Source organism: Schistocerca gregaria, chromosome 1 (assembly GCF_023897955.1).
Source record: "Schistocerca gregaria isolate iqSchGreg1 chromosome 1, iqSchGreg1.2, whole genome shotgun sequence".
NCBI classification, from domain to species: domain Eukaryota; kingdom Metazoa; phylum Arthropoda; class Insecta; order Orthoptera; family Acrididae; genus Schistocerca; species Schistocerca gregaria.
Genome location: NC_064920.1, coordinates 348,659,444 through 348,672,906, shown reverse-complemented (window position 1 = coordinate 348,672,906; position 13,463 = coordinate 348,659,444).

Sequence of the window (13,463 nt, the reverse complement as noted above, 5' to 3'; positions counted from 1 at the left end):
CTCAACGTTAACATTACACTTCAAAATGGGCCATGTTAACCACAGTAAATAATTAAATTACACAATATTACAGGTTTAATTGTTATAGCGCTAAAGTTGGTGAGATCTTAACATTGGCTAAGACTCTGTTAAACAGAGCACTCTTAATTTATTTTGTGCAAGAAACATGTTTTACATTGTAAACTACATTTTATGCAGTGAGCTACATTAAACACAGTACTTCAATAAAAGGCTCAATATTACAGTGTTGCAAGCTATATTGTTGAAGTTTGTGGGGTACCCAAGGTAAGGAATAGGAAATTCTATTGTATCATTTTGTGTAGCAGTATGTGACATTGTAGTGGTAGCTGGCTGATTGCGTCATGTGAAGCTTAAAGATAGGGATGCGCTCAGCTGTAATTGATCATTTAGAACCAGCTGGGGATTTTGAGGCAAATGTTTGTTTACCTCAAGTGCTTCTAACAGGCTTTTCATTATTTAGGGCCAATTTCCACTTTTCGCACCATACAGCCATATTGTATAATCATTTTGCAATTGGTTATGATTTTCTGGTGACGTAAAGTAGACGGTAAATGACAGGGGCATCTGCAAACAATCTAAGGTGGCCGCTCAGATTGTCTCCTAAATCTTTCCCATGAATTAGGAACATAACACTTGCTTGGGGAACGCCAGATATCACTTCTTTTTTAATCGATGAGCTTCCGTCATACGAACTGTGAATCACGAATCCAGTCGCACAACCGAGACTACAGCCCATGCGCACGGAATTTCATTAGGAGACGTTTGTGACGAGCAGTATCAAACGACAACTGGATTTCTAGACATATGGAACCAATTTGAGATCCCTGTCGGTAGCACTCATTACTTGATGAGAATAAAGAACTAGTTGTGTCTCATAAGAACAATATTTTCTGAATCAATGCTGACAGTCTGTCAACAGGTTGTTTTCCTCGAGGTTATCGATAACGTTCGAATGCATTACGTGCTCCAAACTCATATTGCAAACGACAGACATATGAGTCCGTAATTCGTTGGATTACTCCTACTTCTTGTCGTGAGTACTTGTGTGATACATATATAAAGTACGGAGCTATTATATCAGTGTACGCTGAAATAAATGTGATTGGGATAAATTGAATATAGACAAGGGAAAACTGCTGGACAAAATCCATTGACCTAAAAGGGAACTGCATCAAAAAATAGTGCATATTTTTTCCCAAAAGAAACAGTATTTCAATGACAAGCCGTAAGATGTTCGGCTTTCCTTGAAGAGGAACACCAGCATTTTGTTACAAAATACGAATAGACGTGCAATCATCTCAATCCATTAAATGATATTCTAAGTTGATTTCCTGTGCTGCTGATGCCGGCTGAGGTTCGGGTCCTCCCTCGGGCATCGGTGTGTTTGTTTGTCCTTAGAATAATTTAGGTTAAGTAGTCTGTAAGCTTAGGGACTCGTGACCTTAGCAGTTAAGTCCCATAAGATTTCACACACATTTGAACATTTTTTAAGTTGATTTTATGCTCGGAATAAAGCGAGTGGCAAATCATGGGATGGGTTGTCCTATTTGGAAATGTACCGTGTATGAAATCCAAATGTTGCGGTTAGAGGTCAGAATGGGGCGAGTGTAGAAGCGACAGCTGAGCGGTTTGTTACAGGCGGGAGTGGAGTGGAGTGGCAGCACCTCCTGTGGTATTCGCCTTTGATCGCGGACTAATAGTCGCTGTGCAACTGATTCATACGAAAGGGCGACACCTTTAGTATGAATCAGTTGCACAATGATTAGGATTCACGGTATCCAATTTTATGGCGCTATACGATAAGGTCGATGACTCGAAAAAAGAGTATGGGGCATGAAGATGGCAAAATGAATTGCCGAAACTGGTTGCAATCGAAATAAAATAAAATAACCTAAATTATATGGCTGTTGGTAACGTTTTTTGAACTGAGATGTACAGCATCTGTTTATGATGGACTGTGTGACCTAATAATGGGAATTAAATGAATGTCTACTAGGAGAGAATGACGAAGTGTGTTGGTACAGGCAGATGAAGATAGGTGGAAACTAAAGTAGACCAATCACTCAAAACTAGCATTAGGAGAAGCAGATGGTTGGCTAATATTCAGTGGCAGAATTTTAAGGAAATATTCATGCACGAAAGTTCAAAATGGTTCAAATGGCTCTGAGCACTATGGGACTCAACTGCTGTGGTCATCAGTCCCCTAGAACTTAGAACTACTTAAACCTAACTAACCTAAGGACATCACACACAACCATGCCCGAGGCAGGATTCGAACCTGCGACCGTAGCAGTCGCACGGTTCCGGACTGCGCGCCTAGAACCGCGAGACCACCGCGTCATGCACGAAAGAAGTGGCTTAGAAAACAGTCGTTCAACCGATTCTTGAGTATTGGTCATCAGTCTGGGAGCCTTATCAGATTGTATTGACAGAGAAGATATAAGGGGTGGTCAAAAAGTTTACGTTCGAAGGCCGTACAGTCCAGAATCAATGAGTAAATCAGGTAAAATCACCGTGAGCATTGAGACAATCATCACATCAATGCACCAGGTTCAAGATACCATTTGGTAAAAGGCCATATCCTGCTATGTGAAGAAGTCCGTAACGTCCGCTGCACACCCTCGTCCGACAGGAGTCATCGATCCCTCAATGCCTTTTTTTTAAGGGACCGAAGGTGTGATAATTACATGGGAAGAAATCAGGGCTACAGGATGGGTGTTCGAGTGTCTCCCGGTTGAGTTGGCGTAACTTCTATGTTACTACTTTTGCGGTATGGGGACGTGCGTTATCATGAACTTGGTGCACCATTCGACAATGGTAGTTTTCGTCAAACATGCTCCTATGGATATCTACCGGTTGTCCTTTGGCAGCCAGGGAAAGAGTAACAGCACGTTGGTCCATTTGTTAATAACGTCGCCATGGTTCACGTTTCCGCATTTACCGCACGCCGGAGGAACACGAATGCCACACTAATCCATTGCTACATGTCGGTGTTATGTCCCAGCATCGGAGTCGCATATACACTGAAACAACGCTCTCAAACGGAAATTTTTTTGATCGCCCCTTATACAAAGAAGAGCGGTGAGCTTCGTCACAGTATCGTTTAGTTAGCACGAGAGCGATACGGAAACGCTCAACAAACTCAAATGGTAGATGCTACAAGAGAGGAGTTTTGTATCACGGATGGTTTTACTATTGAAGTTTGGGGAGCAGACATTTCAAGAACAATCGGGCAACTTATTGCTTCCTCCCACATACGCCTCGCCAAATGATCACAATGAGAAAATCAGGGAAAGTAAAAGTTTACTGACAATCATTCTTCCCATTCACCATTCACATCTTGACCAAGGGAGATGAGAAACTATGGCGGGTCCAGAAGTACACACCGTAAGCTTACTAGTGTAGTATAGATGTAATGTAGGCATATCAGAACGCCAGGGTTGGGAATTACGGAAAAAGCGATAGGACTGTAGGTGTCATGTTTATGGCCCCTGAATTGTAGGAGTAAATAAATCTGTCATCTGTCTGCCAGAGGAAAAATGCTCGAGTCGGAGAACATAAAAGGTGTACACGCTCCTGGTTAAAAGACTCTAAATGGAAAATGGGGTACCAGCTGTCTCACTCTATCTTCCTCAGCACCTTCAAAAATTTTGGCAAGCGAACATATTGGCGCTCTTTTTTAACTTGCAACTGACCTCAAACTCGCACAAGCTTCCATAGTAGCTCATTCACACCCACTAGTGCATCGCTTTAAGTCGCTCTTACCCATCCATTTCCAGTTGCCCTTTCTCAGTCACTCATTCTGTCCAACTCATTGTCATCATCTCTTTGCGTCTATCATTGTTTCCAGCGTCACAGCCACAGTCTCCTTCGTTCATGTTACACCACTAGCCTCTTCTCATTGTCACTGTCTCCTCCTTATTGCTAATATCTCATTCCCTCGTTCCTACCGCTACTATCTCTTTCCACTGTCAGTATCTCTCTCTTCCTCGTTGTCTTTGTATATATTCTCTCATTATCACTGGCTCTCACCTACTTCCTCCGTCTCTTTCTCTTTATTCCCCCCCCCCCCCCCCCCCCCCTGTCACTGTCTACTTCACTCTTTTCCTGGCACTATTCTGTCACTGTCAACTATGTTCCACTGTCACTCTGTTCTTCACTCTCACACACACTGCTATTGTTTCCTTCGCTCTTTCTACGCCACAACCACTGTCTACATTCCAATATTTGTTATTTTTCCCTCATTTTTCACTGATTGTTTCCTCTTCACTTAGCATAAGGAAGCACAAATATGTTCGGATGCCAAAATTTTTATGAAAATTTTTAAAGGTGCTAAGGAATGTAGAGTGAGGCAGTTGGTACCCAATTTTTCAGTCAGTCTTTTAAACAGGGGCATATTATCTTTTTTTGTGCTCCGATAAGAGCATTTTTTCACTAGTTCCCTTCTTTTTCCTGCCACAGCAGGGCATATCGCTCATATGAAAAGAATTTTACGGGTCGGTGAAGTTTTGATAGTTTACTTATGTCAAAGCGAAATAATTTTATATACTCAGAAACTATGCATGTACTTCAGTACTACAACATGGGGTTCCCAGAATCCTTCTGATAATAACGTAGACACTTTACAGCATATTTCTCCGTACTACGTCAGTTTATAGACTAAGCTTTCGCCTCACACCGGATTTTACGCGTACAAGTAGGGCAAATTTGAACCTCTGTATCTCGGAACCGGATAAAGATATCAAGAAAATAATTTCAGTTGTTCGAGATAGAGATCTTAGGAAAACATCATAAAAATTATAAGCATTTGCTGCGCACAGCCGCCTTGGAATCCGCGGCTCAGTTTTGGTATCCAAAAACCGTGTTTTTGGGGTGTTGGCACTTCTAGACAAATGCCTGGAGAATATGTCGTTAAAATTTGAGCAATTTGCTAAGGTTAGTTATTTTGATATTGGCTGCTAACGGTGAAAAATACTGAAAAACTACTTTTCGGGAACCACCCATGACTTAAATAGTACCTCTGCAAGTCCCTCAAGGCGCACCGTAGATCACATCTAGTGCAAAAAGAACCGAACACTTTGTTCCATTTGCCTGAGCTGAAGGAAATGTGTAAAACTCAGACTTTGACCCTTCAGTGTAGGATATTTACAGCAAGATTATCCTTCTGCTGGTTACACAAATGATCCGTAGGCCAAGGGCAATCCAAAACACTGAACTATACTTTTCTGTTTTTAATACAACCCGAGGTATGCGCCCTGGGAAAATTAGTTTTTATGCGAGGTGAGGCAGTTTTGAACATATTGGTAGCGCATGCTGTCACTTGTGTCCCGATACGACTGGAGAGATAATTCATATTGAAGTAGGTTGAGAACCAGATGTCATTCAAGTATTTACGCCCCCTGGCTGTACGAATCAAAAGCAACAAGTAAGACAACAGTTAACGAATACGGCAAAAGTGCCGCCTGTCTTTAACATTCGTCGTCTTCGCAGGCCGAAGAAGCGAAACGTGTGCAACCTTGTGGCTACACGGTTAAAGGGAAGACTGCTGACGCTCGCGGGTGCGGGCAGTGTGGCGTTGCGCAGGCGGCGAAACAACGGAGGCCAAACAGCTTCATCAGCCCTGACGAACGAGCCCCCACGTTACTGCAAGGCGCCGCTTTCGGGCACGCTCGCTCGCCGGCACAAACGAGTTAGTACTATAGAAACTTGAAGCCGATGCTTATCGGTAATAACATAGAACGAAAACTCTCGTATTTTCCACTCACACCGGCCCTGCAAAGTACAAGTTCTAAGGAATCCGAATTGCCAGCATGAGAAGGGAGACCCATATGGAAAGCAGCTTCTGTGAAATTTCGAACATTTCATTGGATGATGCGCGACTTCCACTTTAACACATTAGCCAACAACTATTTCGCTAAAAGATGTGATCATATAGGTGCGGGTTCAAATGACACTGAGCACTATGGGACTTAGCATCTGAGATCATTAGTCCCCTAGAAACTAGAACTACTTAAACCTAACTAACCTAAGGACATCACACACATCCATGCCCGAGGCAGGATTCGAACCTGCGACCGTAGCAGTCACGCGGTTCCGGACTGAGCGCCTAGAACCGCTAGACCACCGCGGCCGGCGAGCGGCTTATAGGCGCATGTTAAGCTAAATAGCTTAGTGAACGCACCATAGAATGATTATTATGTCTCGCCGACGAATAGGTCTTTAGAATCGTAAACTTGACGAAGCAACTACCTCTGCAATTACGCTAAATCGCTTAGAGAAAATTCGAGAAACGAAAAGCAGAGTGATTGGCAGGGAATTCGAAATCCCCCCCCCCTCCCCCGGAGAAGACGCTCATCACTGGATGGTTCTCAGACTGCATCCAAACAGAAAATACAGCGGGCTTATCTGATGGTAAAACAGACCTTCAGAGATGAAATCAAACAAAGAAATAATTAAGTATGGTTTGTTAGTTACATCTTCCATAGGTCTTCTGAACGATTCTATTGTCGAATTTATGTGGAACGAATGATTGGCAGGGTACGTACACGGGATTAATGAATATTTTATTTTTTACATCCACCCACGCAATTTCGATTGCATGCTAGGTGATAGTTTTTTACAAGCTACCAGTTTTACATAAAATTTCGCCCATAGAGAAGGTTTTGTCCAGGAGAAATGATTTTAGATTACAATTAATACCTGCTTTGCTATCTGTTAGACATTTTATGTTTCTGGAGAAATTATCCAACATGTTTGTTGCTGCATATTGAACACCTTTCTGAACAGATAATAAAGGTAATTTTTTCCTCTGGTGTTCTAGGTACTCTTTTCAAATTGTGATGGTTTATTTATGACTAATTTCATTAGCATGGTGCAGTTAAAATGTACTACTCTCTGGAGAGGTACCTACGTGACGCCGCGGGTGAACCCCATATACACTACTGGCCATTAAAATTGCTACACCGAGAACAAATGCAGATGATAAACGGGTATTCATTGGACAAATATATTATACTAGAACTGACATGAGATTACATTTTCACGCAATTTCGGTGCATAGATCCTGAGAAATCAGTACCCAGAACAGCCACCTCTGGCCGTAATAACGGCCTTGATACTCCTGGGCATTGAGTCAAACAGAGCTTGGATGGTGTGTACAGGTACAGCTGCCCATCCACCTTCAACATGATACCACAGTTCATCAAGCGTAGTGACTGGCGTATTGTGACGAGCCAGTTGCTCGGCCACCATTGACCAGACGTTTTCAATTGGTGAGAGATCTGGAGAATGTGCTGGCCAGGGCAGCAATCGAACATTTTATGTCTCCAGAAATGCCCGTACAGGACCTGCAACATGCGGTCGTGGTCGTGCATTATCCTGCTGAAATGTAGGGTTTCGCAGGGATCGAATGAAGGGTAGAGCCACGGGTCGTAACACATATGAAATGTAACGTCCACTGTTCAAAGTGCCGTCAATGCGAACAAAAGGTGGCCGAGACGTGTAACCAATTGCACCCCATACCATCACGCCGGGTGATACGCCAGTATGGCGACGACGAATACACGCTTCCAATGCGCGTTCACTGCGATGTCGCCAAACACGGATGCGACCATCATGATGCTGTAACCAGAACCTGGATTCATCCAAAAAAATGGCGTTTTGCCATTCGTGCACCTAGGTTCGTCGTTGAGTACACCATCGCAGGCTCTCCTGTCTGTGATGCAGCGTCAAGGGTAACCGCAGCCATGGTCTCCGAGCTGATAGTCCATGCTGCTCCAAACGTCGTCGAAATATTCGTGCAGATGGTGGTTGTCTTGCAAACGTCCCCATCTGTTGACTCAGGGATCGAGACGTGGCTGCACGATCCGTTACAGCCATGCGGATAAGATGCCTGTCATCTCGACTGCTAATGATACGAGGCCGTTGGGATCCAGCACGGCGTTCCGTATTACCCTCCTGAACCCACCGATTCCTTGTGCTAACAGTCATTAGATCTCGACCAATGTCGCGATACGATAAACCACAATCGCGATAGGCTACAATCCGAACTTTATCAAAGTCGGAAACGTGATGGTACGCATTTCTCCTCCTTACACAAGGCATCACAACGACGTTTCACCAGGCAACGCCGGTCAACTGTTGTTTGTGTATAGAAATCGGTTGGAAACTTTCCTCATGTCAGCACGTTATAGGTGTCGCGACCGGCGCCAACCTTGTGTGAATGCTCTGAAAAGCTAATCATTTGCATATCTCAGCACCTTCTTCCTGTCGGTTAAATTTCGCGTCTTTACTACGTCATCTTCGTGGTGTAGCAATTTGAATGGTCTATAGCGTACTTCGAGCCTTGCAGTTCCGGCGCACTATAGTTTAATTTATGGATTAATATTTCTAAACATTATTTACAAAAACACTATAACTATTATGTACATTGCGGAAAGGTCAGTGGTGTGTGAGTATAAAGTACGTTGTTCCTTGCTGTTACTAATTAATCGTCAATTCCTATATTATGAGTCTTGAATTTTACCTACAATGTTGCTTATATACTCAGTGTTCAGTTACAAGCGTTACATCCCAACAGTGGTATAATGACAGCGGGATGGATATACCTGCTGCTTTTACTCAAGCTAGAACGGGTTTACAGGGTTGCTTGCAATACACTACTTATCCTAAAACAATTTAATTATTCTGGATGTAGTGTGAGGTCGTCTGGATACGTGTTGGTGAAAGTGTTCGCTATTTGAGTGAGTGGTGTTTCGGTACTGCTGTCTGTGTAGGTGTACGAATTGGAACTGCTGTCTTAGGTGCTTCGTGTGTGTTGCGGTGTTCTTTATGCGGCCGTGTCTGTTTTCGTCATGTAATGTCTTGAGACATCATCAGCGATTTTATTTATTATCTCTCAGTCGTCTTTGTCTCTTATTGCCCGTATCATATCACCACGTCGGTGTCTGGTGTGGTTCTCTCTATTGGTGACAGTGAAAAAGTATGTGTTCTCTGGATGCATGTTCCCCACGTGTACGAGCAGCGTTCTGGACGCTGCCTACGCGATGAAGTGCGCAAGGTAAGTGCCGTGATCTGTCTGAAAGTGAACCATACCGCGGCTGGAATTTGACATGGCTCAGTCTCAGACCTTCCCTGCTGTCCGGGAAGAAATGAAACACCCTACGGTCCTTTAGCAAGTTGGCGCTTCTCAGTGACCTCCTGCCCGATACTCTCGATTACCTAATCCTGTCTCCCACTCCTCAGCCAGTACATTGCAGCCCGAAACCGAATGATTATGTCCTCAGGTAAGGATCCAGGCATCAAGCAGAGTGATTCCACTGACGTGGTGTTGAAAGCTCCTGACAGTCTTACCAGGGCACTTCTCTGCCCTCGCCGCACGAAGTCCCTCTTTGTCACCAGACATACTCGGTGGGCCCATGCACTGGCTGGAAAACAGACCAGAGACCCAAAGAGCGCACTACAGTCAGTCCTCAGCGTGTGTTATGGTAACATGAAGAGTTTTATGTTCAGTCTGGCCAACTTGTGCATGATCTTGGCAGCCGTGTCAGTCGTTGTTCTGATGACAAGGGATTTCAGATCGATTCCGTATTTTTGAATTTCCGGAAGGCTTTTGACACTGTACCACACAAGCGGCTCGTAGTGAAATTGCATGCTTATGGAATATCGTCTCAGTTATGTGACTGGATTTGTTATTTCCTGTCAGAGAGGTCACAGTTCGTAGTACCTACCGGAAAGTCATCGTGGAAAACAGAAGTGATTTCTGGCGTTCCTCAGGGTATTGTTATAGGAACTTTGTTGTTCCTTATCTATATAAACGATTTAGGAGACAATCTGAGCAGCCGTCTTTGGTTGTTTGCAGATGACGCTGTCGTTTATCGACTAATAAAGTCATCAGAAGATCAAAATAAACTGCAAAACGATTTAGAAAAAATATCTGAGTGGCGCGAAAAGTGGCAGTTGACCCTAAATAACGAAAAGTGTGAGGTCATCCACATGAGTGCTAAAAGGAACTCAAACTTCGGTTACACGATAAATCAGTACAATCTAAAAGCTATAAATTCAAATAAATACCTAGGTATTACAATTACGACAACTAAAGTTGGAAGGAACACATAGAAAATGTTGTGGGGAAGGCTAACCAAAGAATGTGTTTTATTGGCGGGACACTTAGAGACTATTAAGGAGACTGCTTACACTACGCTTGTCCGTCCTCTTTTAGAATACTGCTGCGCGGTATGGTATCCTTACCAGATAGGACTGACGGAGTACATCGAAAAAGTTCATAGAAAGGCAGCACGTTTTGTATTATTGCGCATTATGGGAGAGTGTGTCACAGAAATGATACAGGATTTGAGCTGGACATCATTAAAAGAAAGGCGTTTTTGTTGCGACGGAATCTTCTCACGAAATTCCAATCACCAACTTTCTCCTCCGATTGCGAAAATATAGGTGATCGTCACCATGATAAAACAAGGGAAATCAGAGCTCGCACGGAAAGATGTAGGTGTTCATTGTTTCCGCGCGCTACACGAGATTGGAATAATAGAGAATTGTGAAGGTGGTTCGATGAACCCTCTGCCAGGCACTTAAACGTGATTTTCAAAGTATCCATGTAGATGTAGATAGATGTAGATGTGTACGTCAAAGGACAGTCGTTCGTCGAGTTGCACACAAAGATATCTGCGTACGCTAATGTCTTGTAATTTTATGGTTCGATTCTTTTGTAGTGTTCCTTTGAGCCGTATAAAACTGTTTTGTGTAGAGCCATCTGAAGAGATTAGATTAGATTAGATTTTACGTACAGATCTACATCTGTCTACATCTACATGGATACTCTGAAGTTTATTATGTATGCATCACTGGCTGATACTTGTGAGTAGCTTTGTTGACCGGCAGTCGAGTTGTGCTCTTAAGTGCGCGACCACCATCAGGTAATCAATTTCTGACTTCCCGCGCGCCATTCTACCGCCCTGTTTCTACAGTGGTTCGAAAGGCTGTCGTAGAGGGCTTTAGGTATCTGCATCTCTCTGAGTCAAACATTAAGAGCCACCAGAGATTATCAAATACGCCCGAAATGTAGAAGAATAGCAACTGCGTATTTGCTTCATGTGTTATTAACGGTGGATAGTACCTTATTTCGTGTCTCGTCTACACAATTTCCCGCCCTAAAGCCCAATTGGTGTGGACTAGGGCCAGGGAGTTCTCTGTGCGATTGCAAGCGATTACACAGAAGTCGCTCCTGGAATTCGGCTAAGGTTTTCATTAACCATACAGGCCTATACGTGTTTGGATCTGAGGGATCCTTTTCCTCTGATTTTTTAAATTATGTCGATATTTGCTGTTTTCCAGGCCGCAGGTACCCATCCCAACCGTAGCGCTTCGTTGACTAGATCCGTCAGGTATAGAACAATCTGTGTGTGGAACGACAGTTTCCAGTGTCTCGGAGTGGATACCATCTGGCCCGGCGGCTTTTCTGTTCTTTAGTTTGTCAGTCGCAAGCGCGACCCCCTCCCATTCAAAGGGAATAATGGCGGCACCATTTTCATAGCAACAGTTCATTAAGAATCGCTGTCAAGTATGAATCTGTTCTTCCGGCCATTGTTCGTCATCTGGAAGGGGTTAGGTTAGTAGGAATCCCGCAGAACGTCTCCATCCCTCTTACGGTACCGTCATCTTTTCTCATCGTTGTTAAGACAAGTGGCGTCTTCAGATGCTCCGCTTGTACTTTTAAGGATCTCTCCCCTCCCCTCCCCACCCCTCCCCCCCGCAAAATGTTGCTTTGTAGTTCTTTCTGCACGTGCGTGTTCCAATGTTCTTGTCGTGTTTTTTGTGACTATTGTTTGCAGCGTTGTTCTGCTTCCCTGAACAGTATGAGCTTCACATCTCTGCCCCTTGCTGTTTGTCGCTCTTTGATACCATTTCCGTTTGTTCCTTGCTTCTTTGCACAACCTTGTTTATCTTCTAGTCCATGGTATGTTTAGCTTGAGTCCTGTGTAAGCGGTCGGAGCTGCAACCCTTTGTGCTTTTTGTAGTAAGTCACCCAAAACTTGCACTTAATCCACTGACCCCTCAACTGCATTTAGGGGCAGAGCTCAGTCATTTGTCTTAGTTTTGCCCAGTCCGTCTTATGAAATGACAATCTCTTATGTCTGTCCTGTGTAGATGAGTGTATCTCAGTGTATGTGAGTAGCACCATCCACGACCTCCCACCACGTTATAAATGGCATTTGCAATTTCAATTGTTATGTCAACCCTGCTGCTGGCTCCCGATGGCGCTATTAGGTGGGTGGCCAATTCGGACTGTTGGCGATGTAGAGGCTGTGTTCGCACCTCCTGTTCTTTGTACCCAGCGTCATTTGTTTTGTCAGAGTGCCATATACTGACCTAGCATTTACGTTACTGCTATCACTAAGTTTCTGTTATTGGCATAGTCGACAACGTCTCCGATCTGAGATGTCGTTCAATGTCGTGCGAGTAATGCGCGTATAACTACGCAATCATCCACTTCTTGCGTTCGTGCACTATATTCACTGTTACGAGGTGTTCAGTACGTAGATGAGCTATCAGAGTAAATGCAATGTTTCGATTTGTGACAACAGTAGCAGACTTCGCATTGGATTTAAGGTGGAAGGAGGAGAGAGCCAAACGAAAGTCTCAGTTCTAGGGATGATATGAAATTCGGAAGATGATACAGTCTCAGTGAGTCAGCAAGAAGTCACTGAAAAACTTTCAGAGACGGCTGCAACAAAAGGAAATTTACTAAGAGCAACAGCAGGTCTTTTTGACCCTCTGGGATTAGTAACACCAGTATCCAAAATCGTAGGAAAAATTCTGTTTGAAGACACTTTGTTGCTCAGGCTAGGTTACCACAAAGCCCTGCCTCACAACATACCTATCAGATGTCGTACTTAGATGACAAACCTTCCTGAGCTGTCTAGCATTATTCTTCCAAGGTGGCTGCAACTGTCAGATCGAGAGCTCCTGTATTCATGTTTCCTGTGATGCATCTGAGACAGTATATAGTGTTGTCATATATTTTATTTCCGCCGATGAAATTCCAAACTAATGTGTAGTAAGAGTAGATTAGCGCCCGTGAAGAAAATAACACTTCCTCAGCTAGAACTGATAGCAGCATTGACGGGGACCAGGCTACTACATTACTATCATAAGGTCATAACCTCTAATCTAAACAGAGCGACATTGTGACTGTGTCGTAACACGTGGGTGGATAAAGTATGATCGTGCCACTTGGAAAACATTTGCTTGCACGGGGTCACAGAGCTGCAAACACTCGCCACACTACCTGAGTAGACACCATCCAGGCGAAGTAACCCTTTCGGATTTAGTTTCAAGAGGATCGACACCTCAGACGTTGTGAATATTGGACGTATGGTGAAATGGACGACCATGGCTATCACAACCTCCTAATTTATGGCCGAGCA